At 52.4% G+C, this 22,976-nt stretch overlaps 1 long non-coding RNA gene and 8 other non-coding genes across 15 annotated transcripts in view; all 9 read left to right on the forward strand.

The window, feature by feature from the left end:
- The window catches only part of LOC100848941 (uncharacterized), a 132,902-nt gene that overhangs the window by 42,335 nt on the left and 67,591 nt on the right, over positions 1–22,976 (forward strand). For 5 of the 7 annotated variants that reach the window (XR_009492073.1, XR_009492074.1, XR_009492075.1 and 2 more), the window contains 13 exons: positions 1,660–1,799; positions 3,278–3,410; positions 4,388–4,527; positions 6,005–6,137; positions 7,116–7,255; positions 8,734–8,866; positions 9,846–9,985; positions 11,464–11,596; positions 12,575–12,714; positions 14,193–14,325; positions 15,304–15,443; positions 16,921–17,053; positions 18,032–18,171. This is a non-coding gene — a long non-coding RNA (uncharacterized lncRNA). Of the gene's footprint in view, positions 1–1,659; positions 1,800–2,437; positions 2,738–3,277; positions 3,411–4,387; positions 4,528–5,165; positions 5,466–6,004; positions 6,138–7,115; positions 7,256–8,733; positions 8,867–9,845; positions 9,986–11,463; positions 11,597–12,574; positions 12,715–14,192; positions 14,326–15,303; positions 15,444–16,920; positions 17,054–18,031; positions 18,172–22,976 lie in introns of those variants that run through there. The other 2 variants (XR_009492078.1, XR_009492079.1) reach the window with 2 other exon arrangements.
- On the forward strand, positions 2,010–2,102 carry LOC112443261 (small nucleolar RNA SNORD116). The gene has a single exon (XR_003031606.1). It is a non-coding gene; the product is annotated as a small nucleolar RNA SNORD116 (small nucleolar RNA).
- Positions 4,738–4,830, forward strand: LOC112443262 (small nucleolar RNA SNORD116). The gene has a single exon (XR_003031607.1). It is a non-coding gene; the product is annotated as a small nucleolar RNA SNORD116 (small nucleolar RNA).
- Positions 7,466–7,558, forward strand: LOC112443263 (small nucleolar RNA SNORD116). Its single transcript, XR_003031608.1, has one exon. It is a non-coding gene; the product is annotated as a small nucleolar RNA SNORD116 (small nucleolar RNA).
- Positions 10,196–10,288, forward strand: LOC112443264 (small nucleolar RNA SNORD116). Its single transcript, XR_003031609.1, has one exon. It is a non-coding gene; the product is annotated as a small nucleolar RNA SNORD116 (small nucleolar RNA).
- Positions 12,925–13,017, forward strand: LOC112443265 (small nucleolar RNA SNORD116). The gene has a single exon (XR_003031610.1). It is a non-coding gene; the product is annotated as a small nucleolar RNA SNORD116 (small nucleolar RNA).
- Positions 15,654–15,746, forward strand: LOC112443266 (small nucleolar RNA SNORD116). The gene has a single exon (XR_003031611.1). It is a non-coding gene; the product is annotated as a small nucleolar RNA SNORD116 (small nucleolar RNA).
- On the forward strand, positions 18,382–18,474 carry LOC112443268 (small nucleolar RNA SNORD116). The gene has a single exon (XR_003031612.1). It is a non-coding gene; the product is annotated as a small nucleolar RNA SNORD116 (small nucleolar RNA).
- Positions 21,143–21,232, forward strand: LOC112443284 (small nucleolar RNA SNORD116). Its single transcript, XR_003031627.1, has one exon. It is a non-coding gene; the product is annotated as a small nucleolar RNA SNORD116 (small nucleolar RNA).

Genomic DNA, 22,976 nt, shown 5'->3' on the forward strand with positions numbered 1-22,976 from the left:
AAAGCCTCTTGATGAAAGTGAAAGAGGCGAGTGAAAAAGTTTGCTTAAAGCTCAACATTGAGAAAACTAAGATCATGGCATCCAGTACCATCACTTCATAGCAAGTAGATGGGGAAACAGTGGAAACAGTGTCAGACTTTATTTTTTTGGGCTCCAAAATCACAGCAGATAGTGATTGCAGCCATGAAATTAAAAGACGCTTACTCCTTAGAAGGAAAGTTATGACCAACCTAGACAGCATATTAAAAAGCAGAGACATTACTTTACCAACAAAGGTCCGTCTTGTCAAGGCTATGGTTTTTCCAGTGGTCATGTATGTATGTCAGAGTTGGATTATAAAGAAATCTGAGTGCTGAAAATTGATGCTTTTGAACTTTGGTGTTGGAGAAGACTCTTGAGAGTCCCTTGGACTGCAAGGAGATCTAACCAGTCCATCATAAAGGAGATCAGTCCAGGGTGTTCATTGGAAGGGCTGAAGTGAAGCTTAAACTCCAATCCTTTTGCCACCTGATGCGAAGAGCTGACTTATTGAAAATGACCCTGATGCTGGGCAAGATTGAGGGCTGGAGGAGAAGGAGATGACAGAGGATGAGATAGTTGGATGGCATCACTGATTCAATGGACATAGGTTTGGGTGGACTCTGGGAGTTGGTGATGGAAAGCGAGTTGTGGCATGCTGCGGTTCATGGAGTTGCAAAGAGTCACGACTGAGCGACTGAACTGAAATGAACTTGCTTTATTGGATTTTTCTCTAGGTTGTGGTTGGTACCCAGGGACCTGCAGGCTGTGGATGAGGATAATCCGGCCAGGAAAGGGGCCCTGTTTCTGTGGGAGTGACCCCTCGATCCTAGTACCTTAGGATGACCACCTCTTGTCTTGCAGTTTCCAGCAGAGCCCAGACTGATTGGACAGGAAGAGGTGCATGCCCTGTATTCTTTTGCTCTGTGAGGGTATTCTGGGCTATATCTGGCCCACGGCCAAGTTAACCACACTGTAGGCCTTTTCTGGAAAAGTCTCCTTGTTCAGGGAGGAGGTAGGACTTGTGGCAAGGAGACCTGAGCTGTAATAGTAGCTGGAGTAGTCTCAGCATAAGGGACATTCACACAGCTGCTCCGAAAGGGAACGTTGGGCGGTCAGGTTCTTGTGCTTTGGTCAGACGGCATGGGTCATGTAGATCAAGAGCCCAGAGCCTATGTCAACCCCTTGGTGTAATTTTGCATGGTGTTGGAGGAAGGTCACAGGGGTCATCCCCCATTTTGTGGGAGGGTGGGAGTTCAGGTCTCCATGGATATGACGTGCGTGTTCAGACACCAAGGCCTTTGCACAGGGATTCTGAAACACGGAAATACACGAAAAGAGTTCCAGAGGCACACTGAGAATCCTCAGAGCACATTCTTATTGGTACACTAGAACACAAGTACTCAGACCGACATCAAGTTCCCCTACATACTTCCAAACTCAGTCAGACAGACATCCACGGTCACATGAACCTAACTTTCTGCATTCGTGCCAACACATAGGTGTCCAGTCGTACATAAGGGATACTATGGTTGGGAAGCAGAAAAGCCCTTCCCTCAGGGAACCATGGGCATTGATACTGCTTAGCGAGGAGGTGGGTACACATCTGAAGCCTGCCTGTGCTTTCTGTCCCCTTGTCAGGTCAAGTTGCCTAATATGACTGCCTATCACCCAGGAGATGAAGCCATGCCAGTGAGGCACATACTTGAGGTGCGGAGGAGTCCAGCGAGAAGTGTGGCGGGCACAGGTTGCTGCTACTGCTTTTTGGATCACCCAGCACGGTACGGCTTCTCCTGCCCCAAGACGTGTCGTGAATTTCAGGTTTCCTGGGACTGCCTGAGTGGTTGTTCGTATAGAGGGACCGTTCCTCTTGCTGAGAAGCCTGAGGGCTCTGAGTTCCCCTGGCTGCTGGAGGACTCCTGGGTCACTGGCTCCTCCTGGGAGCAGCCCTTCCTGCCGTGAGGAGGTGGGCAGCAAGCCAGCACGTGCTCGGATCGATGATGACACCCTCACATGCATTCCTTGGAAAATCTGAACAAAATGAGTGAGAACTCACTACCGTCTCCTCATCGAAACTGAGGTCCAGCACGTTGCCTCCCTTGGGGTTAAGGGTGGGACTGGTTAGCAGTGAGGGCGTCTCCGACTGTGTCACACACACGCATGGAGGAGCCAGGTCACCACCATTTGCGAGGCTCCCGTGTGAGGGTGGGTCATGTACAGATATTCTAGCGGCCCTCTTGGAATACAAGGTCCATGTAAAGGCACTGAGGAGCATAGAGCCATCTGGCTTGTCCAGTGGTGGTAGGTGTCGCAGTAGATCCTAGCCTCAGACAGTTGACGTCTTAGCTTGGAAAGGTGCATTTTGTCCTGATTCCTGCTGCAGATGCACTAATTGGGGCTCTGGTGATGTCGATTCTAAAGCAATGAAGCTTCTGTGGTTTGTGATTGGAGCCCCAGGTCAGGTCTGAGGCCCTCGCCGTTGCATCCCTTTGGGTTGCTGAGATTCCTGAGTGCCATGTGGGCTGCAGTGACTGCAGAGACCTGGGGGAATGGTGGCAGTTGTGAAAGTTAATAGGCCCATTTCTGCCCTTGGCAGTGGCTGAATTGCAACTCCTGTCACATGCTTGAGTCTTGGAGGTCGCCATGGACTATGCTGTGGTCCTAGGCCTGCATTCCTCCTGCAGGTTGGCCAGAGGCCCAGAGAAGAATGTTTGTGCAGGTGAGGAAAAGTGCAGTGTGATTTACTGGGACAATATGTCCGCTGAGGCTTGCAGGCACTGTTGTTCTGTTTTCAGTAATACAGTGGGGTCCTTTTGGAGCTGCCATCAGCTGGGTACAGAGGACAGGGCATTGCTTGTCCTTAGGAGGCTCGGTGAAAGGTGACCTTTGTGGCCTTGTTGTCCCACTGCCAGTAGAAGGACTCTCAAAGGGCATCTTTGGTGCCTTGAAGAGTTGCAATAAAGAGGCCAAGGAACCAGCCCAGTGGGTAGTTACGTGGTGTACGCACATGCCCCTTGGCCGCCATTTGTCTCTTCGGCCTGGAATTATCAAGATTCCCTAAGGTTGGGGCCAGCCGGCCAGCCCTGATAGCACCCATGTGTTTGCCCCCCTGGCAGTGACGCATCAACCTTTGAGGACCACCACAGTTGTGATAGAGATTGCTCATTGGTTGGCATACCAAGGCTGCCTCAATGTAGGAGACAACAGCTCCCATGGCACTATGGCAGAGACCTGGCACATCCACGGTCTTCCCTGGCAGGTCTTCTGAAGTCTTCCTGAAAGCATCCCTGGTGATCTGTGAGCCCTTGGTCGTGTTGCCCGCCTTCTTCCTGTGGGTCTTGCTGGATGCTCATTGTCCCTGTGAGCCGAGGCCCTGGAGGCTTCAGATTTAGGTGAGTCGCCCTTTGTTGCATAATGAATTCAATTTGGACCAAGCCCTGCATTATGAGAGCTTTCTCTAGGGTGTGGTCAGTACCCAGGGCCCTGCAGGCTGTAGATTGGAGGATAATCTGGCCAGGAAAGGAATCCCGTTTCTGTGGGAGTGACCCCTGGTTCCTGGTACCTGAGGATGACCAGGTTCCATCTTGCAGTTTCCAGTGGAGGCTGGACTTTGATTGGGCTGACTGGCAGGAAGATACGCATGCCCTGAATTCTTTTCCTATTGGAGGGTGCAGTGGGCCATATCTGCCCTAGTGCCAAGTTCACCTTACTGTGCAGTTGTCTGGGAAAATTTTCTTGTTAGGTAGGAGGTAGGACTTGTGACAAGGACCCCTGAGCTATAGTAGTAGCTCACGTAGTCTCAGGGTATGTGGCATTCACACAGATTCTCCGCAAGGTGACCCTGGGCAGTCAGGTCTCTGCGTTGGTCAGAGATCATGGTTCATGGAGATTGGGAGCCTAGAGCCTATGTCAACAGCCCCTCAGTGAAATTTTGCATGGATCTTGTGGAAGATGCCAAGTGTCATCCCATTTCGTGGGATGGTGGGAGGTCAGGACTCCATGGAGGTGGCACGCATGTTCATACTGCAGGGCCTTTGCATGCGGTCTCTGAGACTTGGATACCCAGACAGATTTCCAGACACACACCCAAAATGCTGAGAATGCATTTTTATTGGTACACCAGAATGCAGGCACTCAAACTCACATCGAATCCCCTGCTACCCTTGCACGCTTGGTCAGAAAGACACCCACATGCACTTGAGCCTAATTTGCCGCACTCTTTTGAAAGATAGGTAACCAGTCGTCTGTAAAGGATCAATATAGTTGGGGTGCAGATACAGGCCTTCCCCTAGGGAAACACTTGGATCAGTATTAGTGAGAGACCAAGTACACATCTGAAGCATTCCTGTGCTTTCTGTCCACTTGTCAGGTGAAGTTGCCACGTATGACTGTCCATCAGCCAGGAGATGAACCCCCACCCGTGAGGCAGTGACTCAAGGTGCAAGGGAGTCCGGCAAGAAGTGTGGCGCACCCGAGTTGCTGCCACTGCTTTTTGGATCACCCAGCACGGTACGGCTTCTCCTGTCCCAAGACGTGTCGTGAATTTCAGGTTTCCTGGGACTGCCTGAGTGGTTGTTCGTATAGAGGGACCGTTCCTCTTGCTGAGAAGCCTGAGGGCTCTGAGTTCCCCTGGCTGCTGGAGGACTCCCGGGTCACTGGCTCCTCCTGGGAGCAGCCCTTCCTGCCGTGAGGAGGTGGGCAGCAAGCCAGCACGTGCTCGGATCGATGATGACACCCTCACATGCATTCCTTGGAAAATCTGAACAAAATGAGTGAGAACTCACTACCGTCTCCTCATCGAAACTGAGGTCCAGCACGTTGCCTCCCTTGGGGTTAAGGGTGGGACTGGTTAGCAGTGCGGGCGTCTCCGACTGTGTCACACACACGCATGGAGGAGCCAGGTCACCACCATTTGCGAGGCTCCCGTGTGAGGGTGGGCCATGTACAGATATTCTAGCGGCCCTCTTGGAATACAAGGTCCATGTAAAGGCACTGAGGAGCATAGAGCCATCTGGCTTGTCCAGTGGTGGTAGGTGTCGCAGTAGATCCTAGCCTCAGACAGTTGACGTCTTAGCTTGGAAAGGTGCATTTTGTCCTGATTCCTGCTGCAGATGCACTAATTGGGGCTCTGGTGATGTCGATTCTAAAGCAATGAAGCTTCTGTGGTTTGTGATTGGAGCCCCAGGTCAGGTCTGAGGCCCTCGCCGTTGCATCCCTTTGGGTTGCTGAGATTCCTGAGTGCCATGTGGGCTGCAGTGGCTGCAGAGACCTGGGGGAATGGTGGCAGTTGTGAAAGTTAATAGGCCCATTTCTGCCCTTGGCAGTGGCTGAATTGCAACTCCTGTCACATGCTTGAGTCTTGGAGGTCGCCATGGACTATGCTGTGGTCCTAGGCCTGCATTCCTCCTGCAGGTTGGCCAGAGGCCCAGAGAAGAATGTTTGTGCAGGTGAGGAAAAGTGCAGTGTGATTTACTGGGACAATATGTCCGCTAGGCTTGCAGGCACTGTTGTTCTGTTTTCAGTAATACAGTGGGGTCCTTTTGGAGCTGCCATCAGCTGGGTACAGAGGACAGGGCATTGCTTGTCCTTAGGAGGCTCGGTGAAAGGTGACCTTTGTGGCCTTGTTGTCCCACTGCCAGTAGAAGGACTCTCAAAGGGCATCTTTGGTGCCTTGAAGAGTTGCAATAAAGAGGCCAAGGAACCAGCCCAGTGGGTAGTTACGTGGTGTACGCACATGCCCCTTGGCCGCCATTTGTCTCTTCGGCCTGGAATTATCAAGATTCCCTAAGGTTGGGGCCAGCCGGCCAGCCCTGATAGCACCCATGTGTTTGCCCCCCTGGCAGTGAAGCATCAACCTTTGAGGACCACCACAGTTGTGATAGACATTGCTCATTGGTTGGCATACCAAGGCTGCCTCAGTGTAGGAGACAGCAGCTCCCATGGCACTATGGCAGAGACCTGGCACATCCACGGTCTTCCCTGGCAGGTCTTCTGAAGTCTTCCTGAAAGCATCCCTGGTGATCTGTGAGCCCTTGGTCGTGTTGCCCGCCTTCTTCCTGTGGGTCTTGCTGGATGCTCATTGTCCCTGTGAGCCGAGGCCCTGGAGGCTTCAGATTTAGGTGAGTCGCCCTTTGTTGCATAATGAATTCAATTTGGACCAAGCCCTGCATTATGAGAGCTTTCTCTAGGGTGTGGTCAGTACCCAGGGCCCTGCAGGCTGTAGATTGGAGGATAATCTGGCCAGGAAAGGAATCCCGTTTCTGTGGGAGTGACCCCTGGTTCCTGGTACCTGAGGATGACCAGGTTCCATCTTGCAGTTTCCAGGGGAGGCTGGACTTTGATTGGGGCTGACTGGCAGGAAGATACGCATGCCCTGAATTCTTTTCCTATTGGAGGGTGCAGTGGGCCATATCTGCCCTAGTGCCAAGTTCACCTTACTGTGCAGTTGTCTGGGAAAATTTTCTTGTTAGGTAGGAGGTAGGACTTGTGACAAGGACCCCTGAGCTATAGTAGTAGCTCACGTAGTCTCAGGGTATGTGGCATTCACACAGATTCTCCGCAAGGTGACCCTGGGCAGTCAGGTCTCTGCGTTGGTCAGAGATCATGGTTCATGGAGATTGGGAGCCTAGAGCCTATGTCAACAGCCCCTCAGTGAAATTTTGCATGGATCTTGTGGAAGATGCCAAGTGTCATCCCATTTCGTGGGATGGTGGGAGGTCAGGACTCCATGGAGGTGGCACGCATGTTCATACTGCAGGGCCTTTGCATGCGGTCTCTGAGACTTGGATACCCAGACAGATTTCCAGACACACACCCAAAATGCTGAGAATGCATTTTTATTGGTACACCAGAATGCAGGCACTCAAACTCACATCGAATCCCCTGCTACCCTTGCACGCTTGGTCAGAAAGACACCCACATGCACTTGAGCCTAATTTGCCGCACTCTTTTGAAAGATAGGTAACCAGTCGTCTGTAAAGGATCAATATAGTTGGGGTGCAGATACAGGCCTTCCCCTAGGGAAACACTTGCATCAGTATTAGTGAGAGACCAAGTACACATCTGAAGCATTCCTGTGCTTTCTGTCCACTTGTCAGGTGAAGTTGCCACGTATGACTGTCCATCAGCCAGGAGATGAACCCCCACCCGTGAGGCAGTGACTCAAGGTGCAAGGGAGTCCGGCAAGAAGTGTGGCGCACCCGAGTTGCTGCCACTGCTTTTTGGATCACCCAGCACGGTACGGCTTCTCCTGCCCCAAGACGTGTCGTGAATTTCAGGTTTCCTGGGACTGCCTGAGTGGTTGTTCGTATAGAGGGACCGTTCCTCTTGCTGAGAAGCCTGAGGGCTCTGAGTTCCCCTGGCTGCTGGAGGACTCCCGGGTCACTGGCTCCTCCTGGGAGCAGCCCTTCCTGCCGTGAGGAGGTGGGCAGCAAGCCAGCACGTGCTCGGATCGATGATGACACCCTCACATGCATTCCTTGGAAAATCTGAACAAAATGAGTGAGAACTCACTACCGTCTCCTCATCGAAACTGAGGTCCAGCACGTTGCCTCCCTTGGGGTTAAGGGTGGGACTGGTTAGCAGTGAGGGCGTCTCCGACTGTGTCACACACACGCATGGAGGAGCCAGGTCACCACCATTTGCGAGGCTCCCGTGTGAGGGTGGGCCATGTACAGATATTCTAGCGGCCCTCTTGGAATACAAGGTCCATGTAAAGGCACTGAGGAGCATAGAGCCATCTGGCTTGTCCAGTGGTGGTAGGTGTCGCAGTAGATCCTAGCCTCAGACAGTTGACGTCTTAGCTTGGAAAGGTGCATTTTGTCCTGATTCCTGCTGCAGATGCACTAATTGGGGCTCTGGTGATGTCGATTCTAAAGCAATGAAGCTTCTGTGGTTTGTGATTGGAGCCCCAGGTCAGGTCTGAGGCCCTCGCCGTTGCATCCCTTTGGGTTGCTGAGATTCCTGAGTGCCATGTGGGCTGCAGTGGCTGCAGAGACCTGGGGGAATGGTGGCAGTTGTGAAAGTTAATAGGCCCATTTCTGCCCTTGGCAGTGGCTGAATTGCAACTCCTGTCACGTGCTTGAGTCTTGGAGGTCGCCATGGACTATGCTGTGGTCCTAGGCCTGCATTCCTCCTGCAGGTTGGCCAGAGGCCCAGAGAAGAATGTTTGTGCAGGTGAGGAAAAGTGCAGTGTGATTTACTGGGACAATATGTCCGCTGAGGCTTGCAGGCACTGTTGTTCTGTTTTCAGTAATACAGTGGGGTCCTTTTGGAGCTGCCATCAGCTGGGTACAGAGGACAGGGCATTGCTTGTCCTTAGGAGGCTCGGTGAAAGGTGACCTTTGTGGCCTTGTTGTCCCACTGCCAGTAGAAGGACTCTCAAAGGGCATCTTTGGTGCCTTGAAGAGTTGCAATAAAGAGGCCAAGGAACCAGCCCAGTGGGTAGTTACGTGGTGTACGCACATGCCCCTTGGCCGCCATTTGTCTCTTCGGCCTGGAATTATCAAGATTCCCTAAGGTTGGGGCCAGCCGGCCAGCCCTGATAGCACCCATGTGTTTGCCCCCCTGGCAGTGACGCATCAACCTTTGAGGACCACCACAGTTGTGATAGACATTGCTCATTGGTTGGCATACCAAGGCTGCCTCAGTGTAGGAGACAACAGCTCCCATGGCACTATGGCAGAGACCTGGCACATCCACGGTCTTCCCTGGCAGGTCTTCTGAAGTCTTCCTGAAAGCATCCCTGGTGATCTGTGAGCCCTTGGTCGTGTTGCCCGCCTTCTTCCTGTGGGTCTTGCTGGATGCTCATTGTCCCTGTGAGCCGAGGCCCTGGAGGCTTCAGATTTAGGTGAGTCGCCCTTTGTTGCATAATGAATTCAATTTGGACCAAGCCCTGCATTATGAGAGCTTTCTCTAGGGTGTGGTCAGTACCCAGGGCCCTGCAGGCTGTAGATTGGAGGATAATCTGGCCAGGAAAGGAATCCCGTTTCTGTGGGAGTGACCCCTGGTTCCTGGTACCTGAGGATGACCAGGTTCCATCTTGCAGTTTCCAGGGGAGGCTGGACTTTGATTGGGGCTGACTGGCAGGAAGATACGCATGCCCTGAATTCTTTTCCTATTGGAGGGTGCAGTGGGCCATATCTGCCCTAGTGCCAAGTTCACCTTACTGTGCAGTTGTCTGGGAAAATTTTCTTGTTAGGGTAGGAGGTAGGACTTGTGACAAGGACCCCTGAGCTATAGTAGTAGCTCACGTAGTCTCAGGGTATGTGGCATTCACACAGATTCTCCGCAAGGTGACCCTGGGCAGTCAGGTCTCTGCGTTGGTCAGAGATCATGGTTCATGGAGATTGGGAGCCTAGAGCCTATGTCAACAGCCCCTCAGTGAAATTTTGCATGGATCTTGTGGAAGATGCCAAGTGTCATCCCATTTCGTGGGATGGTGGGAGGTCAGGACTCCATGGAGGTGGCACGCATGTTCATACTGCAGGGCCTTTGCATGCGGTCTCTGAGACTTGGATACCCAGACAGATTTCCAGACACACACCCAAAATGCTGAGAATGCATTTTTATTGGTACACCAGAATGCAGGCACTCAAACTCACATCGAATCCCCTGCTACCCTTGCACGCTTGGTCAGAAAGACACCCACATGCACTTGAGCCTAATTTGCCGCACTCTTTTGAAAGATAGGTAACCAGTCGTCTGTAAAGGATCAATATAGTTGGGGTGCAGATACAGGCCTTCCCCTAGGGAAACACTTGCATCAGTATTAGTGAGAGACCAAGTACACATCTGAAGCATTCCTGTGCTTTCTGTCCACTTGTCAGGTGAAGTTGCCACGTATGACTGTCCATCAGCCAGGAGATGAACCCCCACCCGTGAGGCAGTGACTCAAGGTGCAAGGGAGTCCGGCAAGAAGTGTGGCGCACCCGAGTTGCTGCCACTGCTTTTTGGATCACCCAGCACGGTACGGCTTCTCCTGCCCCAAGACGTGTCGTGAATTTCAGGTTTCCTGGGACTGCCTGAGTGGTTGTTCGTATAGAGGGACCGTTCCTCTTGCTGAGAAGCCTGAGGGCTCTGAGTTCCCCTGGCTGCTGGAGGACTCCCGGGTCACTGGCTCCTCCTGGGAGCAGCCCTTCCTGCCGTGAGGAGGTGGGCAGCAAGCCAGCACGTGCTCGGATCGATGATGACACCCTCACATGCATTCCTTGGAAAATCTGAACAAAATGAGTGAGAACTCACTACCGTCTCCTCATCGAAACTGAGGTCCAGCACGTTGCCTCCCTTGGGGTTAAGGGTGGGACTGGTTAGCAGTGAGGGCGTCTCCGACTGTGTCACACACACGCATGGAGGAGCCAGGTCACCACCATTTGCGAGGCTCCCGTGTGAGGGTGGGCCATGTACAGATATTCTAGCGGCCCTCTTGGAATACAAGGTCCATGTAAAGGCACTGAGGAGCATAGAGCCATCTGGCTTGTCCAGTGGTGGTAGGTGTCGCAGTAGATCCTAGCCTCAGACAGTTGACGTCTTAGCTTGGAAAGGTGCATTTTGTCCTGATTCCTGCTGCAGATGCACTAATTGGGGCTCTGGTGATGTCGATTCTAAAGCAATGAAGCTTCTGTGGTTTGTGATTGGAGCCCCAGGTCAGGTCTGAGGCCCTCGCCGTTGCATCCCTTTGGGTTGCTGAGATTCCTGAGTGCCATGTGGGCTGCAGTGGCTGCAGAGACCTGGGGGAATGGTGGCAGTTGTGAAAGTTAATAGGCCCATTTCTGCCCTTGGCAGTGGCTGAATTGCAACTCCTGTCACGTGCTTGAGTCTTGGAGGTCGCCATGGACTATGCTGTGGTCCTAGGCCTGCATTCCTCCTGCAGGTTGGCCAGAGGCCCAGAGAAGAATGTTTGTGCAGGTGAGGAAAAGTGCAGTGTGATTTACTGGGACAATATGTCCGCTGAGGCTTGCAGGCACTGTTGTTCTGTTTTCAGTAATACAGTGGGGTCCTTTTGGAGCTGCCATCAGCTGGGTACAGAGGACAGGGCATTGCTTGTCCTTAGGAGGCTCGGTGAAAGGTGACCTTTGTGGCCTTGTTGTCCCACTGCCAATAGAAGGACTCTCAAAGGGCATCTTTGGTGCCTTGAAGAGTTGCAATAAAGAGGCCAAGGAACCAGCCCAGTGGGTAGTTACGTGGTGTACGCACATGCCCCTTGGCCGCCATTTGTCTCTTCGGCCTGGAATTATCAAGATTCCCTAAGGTTGGGGCCAGCCGGCCAGCCCTGATAGCACCCATGTGTTTGCCCCCCTGGCAGTGAAGCATCAACCTTTGAGGACCACCACAGTTGTGATAGACATTGCTCATTGGTTGGCATACCAAGGCTGCCTCAGTGTAGGAGACAACAGCTCCCATGGCACTATGGCAGAGACCTGGCACATCCACGGTCTTCCCTGGCAGGTCTTCTGAAGTCTTCCTGAAAGCATCCCTGGTGATCTGTGAGCCCTTGGTCGTGTTGCCCGCCTTCTTCCTGTGGGTCTTGCTGGATGCTCATTGTCCCTGTGAGCCGAGGCCCTGGAGGCTTCAGATTTAGGTGAGTCGCCCTTTGTTGCATAATGAATTCAATTTGGACCAAGCCCTGCATTATGAGAGCTTTCTCTAGGGTGTGGTCAGTACCCAGGGCCCTGCAGGCTGTAGATTGGAGGATAATCTGGCCAGGAAAGGAATCCCGTTTCTGTGGGAGTGACCCCTGGTTCCTGGTACCTGAGGATGACCAGGTTCCATCTTGCAGTTTCCAGGGGAGGCTGGACTTTGATTGGGGCTGACTGGCAGGAAGATACGCATGCCCTGAATTCTTTTCCTATTGGAGGGTGCAGTGGGCCATATCTGCCCTAGTGCCAAGTTCACCTTACTGTGCAGTTGTCTGGGAAAATTTTCTTGTTAGGTAGGAGGTAGGACTTGTGACAAGGACCCCTGAGCTATAGTAGTAGCTCACGTAGTCTCAGGGTATGTGGCATTCACACAGATTCTCCGCAAGGTGACCCTGGGCAGTCAGGTCTCTGCGTTGGTCAGAGATCATGGTTCATGGAGATTGGGAGCCTAGAGCCTATGTCAACAGCCCCTCAGTGAAATTTTGCATGGATCTTGTGGAAGATGCCAAGTGTCATCCCATTTCGTGGGATGGTGGGAGGTCAGGACTCCATGGAGGTGGCACGCATGTTCATACTGCAGGGCCTTTGCATGCGGTCTCTGAGACTTGGATACCCAGACAGATTTCCAGACACACACCCAAAATGCTGAGAATGCATTTTTATTGGTACACCAGAATGCAGGCACTCAAACTCACATCGAATCCCCTGCTACCCTTGCACGCTTGGTCAGAAAGACACCCACATGCACTTGAGCCTAATTTGCCGCACTCTTTTGAAAGATAGGTAACCAGTCGTCTGTAAAGGATCAATATAGTTGGGGTGCAGATACAGGCCTTCCCCTAGGGAAACACTTGCATCAGTATTAGTGAGAGACCAAGTACACATCTGAAGCATTCCTGTGCTTTCTGTCCACTTGTCAGGTGAAGTTGCCACGTATGACTGTCCATCAGCCAGGAGATGAACCCCCACCCGTGAGGCAGTGACTCAAGGTGCAAGGGAGTCCGGCAAGAAGTGTGGCGCACCCGAGTTGCTGCCACTGCTTTTTGGATCACCCAGCACGGTACGGCTTCTCCTGCCCCAAGACGTGTCGTGAATTTCAGGTTTCCTGGGACTGCCTGAGTGGTTGTTCGTATAGAGGGACCGTTCCTCTTGCTGAGAAGCCTGAGGGCTCTGAGTTCCCCTGGCTGCTGGAGGACTCCCGGGTCACTGGCTCCTCCTGGGAGCAGCCCTTCCTGCCGTGAGGAGGTGGGCAGCAAGCCAGCACGTGCTCGGATCGATGATGACACCCTCACATGCATTCCTTGGAAAATCTGAACAAAATGAGTGAGAACTCACTACCGTCTCCTCATCGAAACTGAGGTCCAGCACGTTGCCTCCCTTGGGGTTAAGGGTGGGACTGGTTAGCAGTGAGGGCGTCTCCGACTGTGTCACACACACGCATGGAGGAGCCAGGTCACCACCATTTGCGAGGCTCCCGTGTGAGGGTGGGCCATGTACAGATATTCTAGCGGCCCTCTTGGAATACAAGGTCCATGTAAAGGCACTGAGGAGCATAGAGCCATCTGGCTTGTCCAGTGGTGGTAGGTGTCGCAGTAGATCCTAGCCTCAGACAGTTGACGTCTTAGCTTGGAAAGGTGCATTTTGTCCTGATTCCTGCTGCAGATGCACTAATTGGGGCTCTGGTGATGTCGATTCTAAAGCAATGAAGCTTCTGTGGTTTGTGATTGGAGCCCCAGGTCAGGTCTGAGGCCCTCGCCGTTGCATCCCTTTGGGTTGCTGAGATTCCTGAGTGCCATGTGGGCTGCAGTGGCTGCAGAGACCTGGGGGAATGGTGGCAGTTGTGAAAGTTAATAGGCCCATTTCTGCCCTTGGCAGTGGCTGAATTGCAACTCCTGTCACGTGCTTGAGTCTTGGAGGTCGCCATGGACTATGCTGTGGTCCTAGGCCTGCATTCCTCCTGCAGGTTGGCCAGAGGCCCAGAGAAGAATGTTTGTGCAGGTGAGGAAAAGTGCAGTGTGATTTACTGGGACAATATGTCCGCTGAGGCTTGCAGGCACTGTTGTTCTGTTTTCAGTAATACAGTGGGGTCCTTTTGGAGCTGCCATCAGCTGGGTACAGAGGACAGGGCATTGCTTGTCCTTAGGAGGCTCGGTGAAAGGTGACCTTTGTGGCCTTGTTGTCCCACTGCCAATAGAAGGACTCTCAAAGGGCATCTTTGGTGCCTTGAAGAGTTGCAATAAAGAGGCCAAGGAACCAGCCCAGTGGGTGGTTACGTGGTGTACGCACATGCCCCTTGGCCGCCATTTGTCTCTTCGGCCTGGAATTATCAAGATTCCCTAAGGTTGGGGCCAGCCGGCCAGCCCTGATAGCACCCATGTGTTTGCCCCCCTGGCAGTGAAGCATCAACCTTTGAGGACCACCACAGTTGTGATAGACATTGCTCATTGGTTGGCATACCAAGGCTGCCTCAGTGTAGGAGACAACAGCTCCCATGGCACTATGGCAGAGACCTGGCACATCCACGGTCTTCCCTGGCAGGTCTTCTGAAGTCTTCCTGAAAGCATCCCTGGTGATCTGTGAGCCCTTGGTCGTGTTGCCCGCCTTCTTCCTGTGGGTCTTGCTGGATGCTCATTGTCCCTGTGAGCCGAGGCCCTGGAGGCTTCAGATTTAGGTGAGTCGCCCTTTGTTGCATAATGAATTCAATTTGGACCAAGCCCTGCATTATGAGAGCTTTCTCTAGGGTGTGGTCAGTACCCAGGGCCCTGCAGGCTGTAGATTGGAGGATAATCTGGCCAGGAAAGGAATCCCGTTTCTGTGGGAGTGACCCCTGGTTCCTGGTACCTGAGGATGACCAGGTTCCATCTTGCAGTTTCCAGGGGAGGCTGGACTTTGATTGGGGCTGACTGGCAGGAAGATACGCATGCCCTGAATTCTTTTCCTATTGGAGGGTGCAGTGGGCCATATCTGCCCTAGTGCCAAGTTCACCTTACTGTGCAGTTGTCTGGGAAAATTTTCTTGTTAGGTAGGAGGTAGGACTTGTGACAAGGACCCCTGAGCTATAGTAGTAGCTCACGTAGTCTCAGGGTATGTGGCATTCACACAGATTCTCCGCAAGGTGACCCTGGGCAGTCAGGTCTCTGCGTTGGTCAGAGATCATGGTTCATGGAGATTGGGAGCCTAGAGCCTATGTCAACAGCCCCTCAGTGAAATTTTGCATGGATCTTGTGGAAGATGCCAAGTGTCATCCCATTTCGTGGGATGGTGGGAGGTCAGGACTCCATGGAGGTGGCACGCATGTTCATACTGCAGGGCCTTTGCATGCGGTCTCTGAGACTTGGATACCCAGACAGATTTCCAGACACACACCCAAAATGCTGAGAATGCATTTTTATTGGTACACCAGAATGCAGGCACTCAAACTCACATCGAATCCCCTGCTACCCTTGCACGCTTGGTCAGAAAGACACCCACATGCACTTGAGCCTAATTTGCCGCACTCTTTTGAAAGATAGGTAACCAGTCGTCTGTAAAGGATCAATATAGTTGGGGTGCAGATACAGGCCTTCCCCTAGGGAAACACTTGCATCAGTATTAGTGAGAGACCAAGTACACATCTGAAGCATTCCTGTGCTTTCTGTCCACTTGTCAGGTGAAGTTGCCACGTATGACTGTCCATCAGCCAGGAGATGAACCCCCACCCGTGAGGCAGTGACTCAAGGTGCAAGGGAGTCCGGCAAGAAGTGTGGCGCACCCGAGTTGCTGCCACTGCTTTTTGGATCACCCAGCACGGTACGGCTTCTCCTGCCCCAAGACGTGTCGTGAATTTCAGGTTTCCTGGGACTGCCTGAGTGGTTGTTCGTATAGAGGGACCGTTCCTCTTGCTGAGAAGCCTGAGGGCTCTGAGTTCCCCTGGCTGCTGGAGGACTCCCGGGTCACTGGCTCCTCCTGGGAGCAGCCCTTCCTGCCGTGAGGAGGTGGGCAGCAAGCCAGCACGTGCTCGGATCGATGATGACACCCTCACATGCATTCCTTGGAAAATCTGAACAAAATGAGTGAGAACTCACTACCGTCTCCTCATCGAAACTGAGGTCCAGCACGTTGCCTCCCTTGGGGTTAAGGGTGGGACTGGTTAGCAGTGAGGGCGTCTCCGACTGTGTCACACACACGCATGGAGGAGCCAGGTCACCACCATTTGCGAGGCTCCCGTGTGAGGGTGGGCCATGTACAGATATTCTAGCGGCCCTCTTGGAATACAAGGTCCATGTAAAGGCACTGAGGAGCATAGAGCCATCTGGCTTGTCCAGTGGTGGTAGGTGTCGCAGTAGACCCTAGCCTCAGACAGTTGACGTCTTAGCTTGGAAAGGTGCATTTTGTCCTGATTCCTGCTGCAGATGCACTAATTGGGGCTCTGGTGATGTCGATTCTAAAGCAATGAAGCTTCTGTGGTTTGTGATTGGAGCCCCAGGTCAGGTCTGAGGCCCTCGCCGTTGCATCCCTTTGGGTTGCTGAGATTCCTGAGTGCCATGTGGGCTGCAGTGGCTGCAGAGACCTGGGGGAATGGTGGCAGTTGTGAAAGTTAATAGGCCCATTTCTGCCCTTGGCAGTGGCTGAATTGCAACTCCTGTCACGTGCTTGAGTCTTGGAGGTCGCCATGGACTATGCTGTGGTCCTAGGCCTGCATTCCTCCTGCAGGTTGGCCAGAGGCCCAGAGAAGAATGTTTGTGCAGGTGAGGAAAAGTGCAGTGTGATTTACTGGGACAATATGTCCGCTAGGCTTGCAGGCACTGTTGTTCTGTTTTCAGTAATACAGTGGGGTCCTTTTGGAGCTGCCATCAGCTGGGTACAGAGGACAGGGCATTGCTTGTCCTTAGGAGGCTCGGTGAAAGGTGACCTTTGTGGCCTTGTTGTCCCACTGCCAATAGAAGGACTCTCAAAGGGCATCTTTGGTGCCTTGAAGAGTTGCAATAAAGAGGCCAAGGAACCAGCCCAGTGGGTAGTTACGTGGTGTACGCACATGCCCCTTGGCCGCCATTTGTCTCTTCGGCCTGGAATTATCAAGATTCCCTAAGGTTGGGGCCAGCCGGCCAGCCCTGATAGCACCCATGTGTTTGCCCCCCTGGCAGTGAAGCATCAACCTTTGAGGACCACCACGGTTGTGATAGACATTGCTCATTGGTTGGCATACCAAGGCTGCCTCAGTGTAGGAGACAACAGCTCCCATGGCACTATGGCAGAGACCTGGCACATCCACGGTCTTCCCTGGCAGGTCTTCTGAAGTCTTCCTGAAAGCATCCCTGGTGATCTGTGAGCCCTTGGTCGTGTTGCCCGCCTTCTTCCTGTGGGTCTTGCTGGATGCTCATTGTCCCTGTGAGCCGAGGCCCTGGAGGCTTCAGATTTAGGTGAGTCGCCCTTTGTTGCATAATGAATTCAATTTGGACCAAGCCCTGCATTATGAGAGCTTTCTCTAGGGTGTGGTCAGTACCCAGGGCCCTGCAGGCTGTAGATTGGAGGATAATCTGGCCAGGAAAGGAATCCCGTTTCTGTGGGAGTGACCCCTGGTTCCTGGTACCTGAGGATGACCAGGTTCCATCTTGCAGTTTCCAGGGGAGGCTGGACTTTGATTGGGGCTGACTGGCAGGAAGATACGCATGCCCTGAATTCTTTTCCTATTGGAGGGTGCAGTGGGCCATATCTGCCCTAGTGCCAAGTTCACCTTACTGTGCAGTTGTCTGGGAAAATTTTCTTGTTAGGTAGGAGGTAGGACTTGTGACAAGGACCCCTGAGCTATAGTAGTAGCTCACGTAGTCTCAGGGTATGTGGCATTCACACAGATTCTCCGCAAGGTGACCCTGGGCAGTCAGGTCTCTGCGTTGGTCAGAGATCATGGTTCATGGAGATTGGGAGCCTAGAGCCTATGTCAACAGCCCCTCAGTGAAATTTTGCATGGATCTTGTGGAAGATGCCAAGTGTCATCCCATTTCGTGGGATGGTGGGAGGTCAGGACTCCATGGAGGTGGCACGCATGTTCATACTGCAGGGCCTTTGCATGTGGTCTCTGAGACTTGGATACCCAGACAGATTTCCAGACACACACCCAAAATGCTGAGAATGCATTTTTATTGGTACACCAGAATGCAGGCACTCAAACTCACATCGAATCCCCTGCTACCCTTGCACGCTTGGTCAGAAAGACACCCACATGCACTTGAGCCTAATTTGCCGCACTCTTTTGAAAGATAGGTAACCAGTCGTCTGTAAAGGATCAATATAGTTGGGGTGCAGATACAGGCCTTCCCCTAGGGAAACACTTGCATCAGTATTAGTGAGAGACCAAGTACACATCTGAAGCATTCCTGTGCTTTCTGTCCACTTGTCAGGTGAAGTTGCCACGTATGACTGTCCATCAGCCAGGAGATGAACCCCCACCCGTGAGGCAGTGACTCAAGGTGCAAGGGAGTCCGGCAAGAAGTGTGGCGCACCCGAGTTGCTGCCACTGCTTTTTGGATCACCCAGCACGGTACGGCTTCTCCTGCCCCAAGACGTGTTGTGAATTTCAGGTTTCCTGGGACTGCCTGAGTGGTTGTACGTATACAGGGACCGTTCCTCTTGCTGAGAAGCCTGATGGCTCTGAGTTCCCCTGGCTGCTGGAGGACTCCCGGGTCACTGGCTCCTCCTGGGAGCAGCCCTTCCTGCCGTGAGGAGGTGGGCAGCAAGCCAGCACGTGCTCGGATCGATGATGACACCCTCACATGCATTCCTTGGAAAATCTGAACAAAATGAGTGAGAACTCACTACCGTCTCCTCATCGAAACTGAGGTCCAGCACGTTGCCTCCCTTGGGGTTAAGGGTGGGACTGGTTAGCAGTGAGGGCGTCTCCGACTGTGTCACACACACGCATGGAGGAGCCAGGTCACCACCATTTGCGAGGCTCCCGTCTGAGGGTGTGCCGTGTACAGATGTTTGGGTGGCTCTTGGAATGTGAGGTCTGTGGTGAAGGGCACTGAGGAGCATAGAGGCATCCATCTTGTCCAGTGGTGGCAGGAGTCACAGTAGATCCTTGCCTCGGACAATTGAGCTTTTGGCTTAAAAATGTTCATGTCTTCTTGGTTACTGCTGCAAGTGTGCTTGTTGGATCAGTGGTGATGTGGAATCTGAAACAAGGATGCTTCTGTGGCTTCTGATTGGCGCCCCAGGTCAGATCTGAGGCCCTTGCCATTGCAGCCCTTTGTGTTGTTGAAATTCCTGAGTGCCCTGTGGGCTGCAAATGTTGCAGAGACCTAGGGGAAAGGTGACAGTCGTGAAAGTTAATAGGCCTCATTTCTGCCCTTGGCAGTTCCTGAATTGTAACTGCTATCACAGTGCTTGAGTCTAGGAGGTTGCCATGAACTGTGAAGTGATCCCAGGCCTGAATTCATCATGCAGGTTGACCAGAGGCCTAGAACAAAATGGTTTTGCAGGTAGGGAAATGTGCTGTGTGATTTCCTTGGACAATCTGTCCCCTGAGGCTGAAGGCACTGTTGTTTTGTTTTCAGTGATACATACTGTGGTCCTTTTAGAGTTGCCCTCAGTTGGGTACAGAGGAGGGAGGATTGCTTGTGTCTGGGAGGCTTGGTAATAGTGACCTTTGTGGCCTTGGTGGTCTGATGCCAGAAGAAGAACTCTTCATTTGTATCTTTGGTACCTTGAAAAGCAGCCCGTGGGTGGTAATGTGGTGTGCGTACATCGCCTTGGCCCCCATTTGGCCCCTCAGCCTGGAATTTGCAAGGTGTGTGATTTCTCAAAATTTGGGGCCAGGTATTCGGCCCTGATCCACCCAGGTGTTCACCGCTCCCCCCAGCAGTGAATTAGCAACTTTGAAGGCCCATGTTTGTGGTAGAGATTGGTCATTGGTTGGTATACCAAGCCTGCCTCAGTGTAGGCACCAGCAGCTCCTCTGGCACTATGGCGGGAGACCTGGCACATCCAAAGTCTTCTGCTGGCAGGTCTTCTGATGTCTTCCTGGAAGCCACCTTAGTGATCTGTGAGCACTTGGTGGTCTTGCATGGCAGATACAAGGTGTAGGGTGGAATGACGTGATGTCACCATAGTCAAAGCCCACCTTTTTCCTGTTGTTGGGTGCTGGTTGACTGTGTGAATAGAGCCCCTGGAGGCTTCCAATGTGGGTGAGTTTCTATTTGGGGCAGGAGTGTTCAATTTGGACCAAGCTCTGCTTTATGGGAGTTTTTCCCATAGGATGTGGTCAGTATCCAGGAGCCTGTACTGTGGGGATCTTAACCTATTCTGGCTGGGCAAGGGGCCCTGTTTCTCTGGGAGTGACGCCTAGATGTTGGTACCTGAGGACGAGCGCCTCTTGTCTTTCACTTACCATTGGGTCCCTGGAGAGTGATTGGACTCACTGGGTAGGAAGAGGCTCATGCCTTGAATTCTTTTCCTCTTCAAGGGTATTGTGGGTCATCAGCCCCAGGGCCAAGTTCACCATACATTTGTCATTCTAATGGAAAATTTCCTTGCTCTAAGTAGAGCTGGGACTAGTGGGCAAGGACACCTGAGCTGAAATAGTTCCTGGTGTAGTCTCAAGCTCTGTGGCATTCACAGAGTTGCTGTGCAGCACGACCTTGCTTGGTCCGATTCCTATGCTTTGGTCAAAGGGAATGGTCATGGAGATAGGGGGCCCAGAGCCGATGTCAACAGCCCCTCTGTGAAATTTTGCATGAGGCTTGTGGAAGGTGCCAAGCATCTACTCCATTTTGTGGGAGGGTAGGAGGTCCACACTCTGTATAGACGGCATGCCTGTTCAGACACCGAGGCCTTTGCGTGGGTCTCTGAGACATGGAGATAGCTGGAAGGAGTTCAAGGCCCATCCAAATCCTAAGAGTGCATCCTTGTTGGTACGCCGGAACAGATGCACTCAACCCCACATCGCATGCCCTGCCATCCATGCACGCTGTCAGACAGACACCCACTCGCTCTTGAACCTACTTTGCTGCACTCATGCTCACTTATTTATCCAGTCCTAGGTAGGGAATCAATACATTTGGCTAAGCAGATAAAGGCCTTCCCCCAGGGAACGATGGGCATCAGCATTGTTCAGTGAGAACTTGGGTACACATCTGAAGTGTTCCTTTGCTTTCTCTCCACTTGTCAGGAGAAGTTCTCGGGTATGACTGTCTGTCATCCAGGGCAAGAAGCCATGCACATGAGACAGTACCTCGAGATGCAGGGGAGTCTGGCGAGAAGTTCACAGGCCCAGGTTCCTGCCACTGCTTTTTGGATCACTGAGGATGGCACCTTCTCTTACCACAAGATGTTTCATGGATGTAGGGTTTCCTGGGACTGCCTGAGTAGTTGTATGTATGGAGGGACCATTCTGCAGAGAAGTCTTAGACCTCTGAATTCCCCTGGCTCCTGAAGGACTCCTAGGTCACTGGCTCCTCCTGAGATTAGTTCTACCTGCCCTCCTGAGGTGGGCAGCAAGCCAGCGTGTGCTCGTATCTATGACACTCTCATATGCGTTCCTTGGGAACATCTGAACAAAATGAGTCAGAATTCACTACTATTTCCTCACCGACAGTGAATTCCAACACATTGCCTCTCCTGGAGCTAAGTGTGCACTAATTAGCAGTAAGGGCTGCTTTTACTGTGTCACATACATGCATAGAGCAGGAGGATCACCAGGATCACCACTGTTTGCAAGGCTCCCTTCTGAGTGTGGGCTGTGTAAGATGTTCATGCGGTTTTCCTGAAGTGCAAGGTCTGAGGTCAATACCACTGAAGTTCACAGGAGATGTCTAGCCTGACCAGTGATGCTAGGAGTCAGAGTAGATCCTGGCCTAGGTCTGTTGAGCTCTTGGCTTGAAAATGTGCATTTTGTCCCAGTTCCTGCTGCAAGTGCGCTAGTTGGAGGTGTGTTGATGTGGAAGCCAAAGTGAGGAAGATTCTGTAGTTTCTTATTGGAGCCTCAGGTCAGATCTGAGGTCCTAGCTGTTGAGGCCCTTTGGGTTGGTGAGGTTTCTTGAGTGCCCTGTGGGCTGTAGCGTTTGCAGGAACCTAGTCAAATGGTGGCAGGGGTGAAAGGCAATAGGCCTCGTTTCTGCCCTTGGCAGTTCCTATGTTGCATCTTCTGTCACATGCTTGTGTCTTAGAGGCTGCCGTGGACTGTGCAGTGGTCCCAGCCTTGCATTCCTCCTGCAGGTTGGCCAGAGGCCTAGAGCAGAATGGTTGTGCAGGTGAGAAAAAGTACAGGATGATTTCCTGGGACTATCTGTCCGCTGAGGCTGCAGGCACTGTCTTTGTGTTTTCAGTGTTCCATACTGTGGTCCTTTTGGAGCTGCCCTTGGCTGGGTACAGAAGAGAGGGCATTTTGGTGCCTGGCAGGCTCGGTGATAGGTGACCTTTTTGGCCTTGGTGGCCCACTGCCAGAAGGACTCACAAAGCATATCTTTGGTGCCTTGAAGAATTCCACTTAGCGAGGCCTCACAACCAGCTAGTGTGGGCAGAAATGAGATCTTTGCACATATCTGTTTTTCCTTTGGGCCTGGTATTTGCCAGGTGTATGAGTTCCTAAAGATGGGAGCAGGTGGACCGCCCAGATGGCACCCAGTTGTTTGCCACCCTGGCAGAGAAGTATCAACCTTGGAGTCCTGTGGTTTTTAGAGATTCGTCTTTGGTTGGCATACCAAGGCTTCCTCCATGATGTAGCAAGTGAATCCCCTGGCACTCTTGTGGGAAACTTCACACAACAAAGGTCTTTCCCTGGAAGTTCTTCTCAAGTCTTCCTGGAAGCAGGCTTGGTGTTCTGTGAACACTTGATGGTTTTGTGTAGCAGAGAAGGGATGCTGGGCAGAATGGCGTGATGTCACCATAATCAAAGACTGCCTTCTTCCTGTTGGTCTTCTGAGTACTAAATGTCCCTTTGTGAGCAGAAGACCTGGTGGCTTCTGATGTGGGTGAGTCACACTGGGGGTGGATGGAGGAGTTCAATTTGTAGGAGTTTTTCCTGGGTATGGTTGGTTCCCAGGGCCCTGCAGGCTGTGGATCTGAGCATTATCTGGCCGGCAAAGGGGCCCAGTTTCTGTGGGAGTGACCCCTGGATCCTGGTACCTGAGGAAGACCAGGTCCCATCTTGCACTTTCCAGTGGAGCCTCGGAGAGTGATTAGACTCACTGGGCAGGGAGAGGCTCATGCCCTGAATTATTTTGCCCTTTTAAGGAATGGTGGGCCATATCTGCCCCTGGGTCATGTTCCCAATACTTTTGACCTTCTTTGGGAAAGTTTCCTTGATCCAGGAGGAGGTGGGTCTTGTCACCATGGACACCTGAGCTG

This window comes from Bos taurus, chromosome 21 (genome assembly GCF_002263795.3).
Source record: "Bos taurus isolate L1 Dominette 01449 registration number 42190680 breed Hereford chromosome 21, ARS-UCD2.0, whole genome shotgun sequence".
Lineage (NCBI taxonomy): Eukaryota > Metazoa > Chordata > Mammalia > Artiodactyla > Bovidae > Bos > Bos taurus.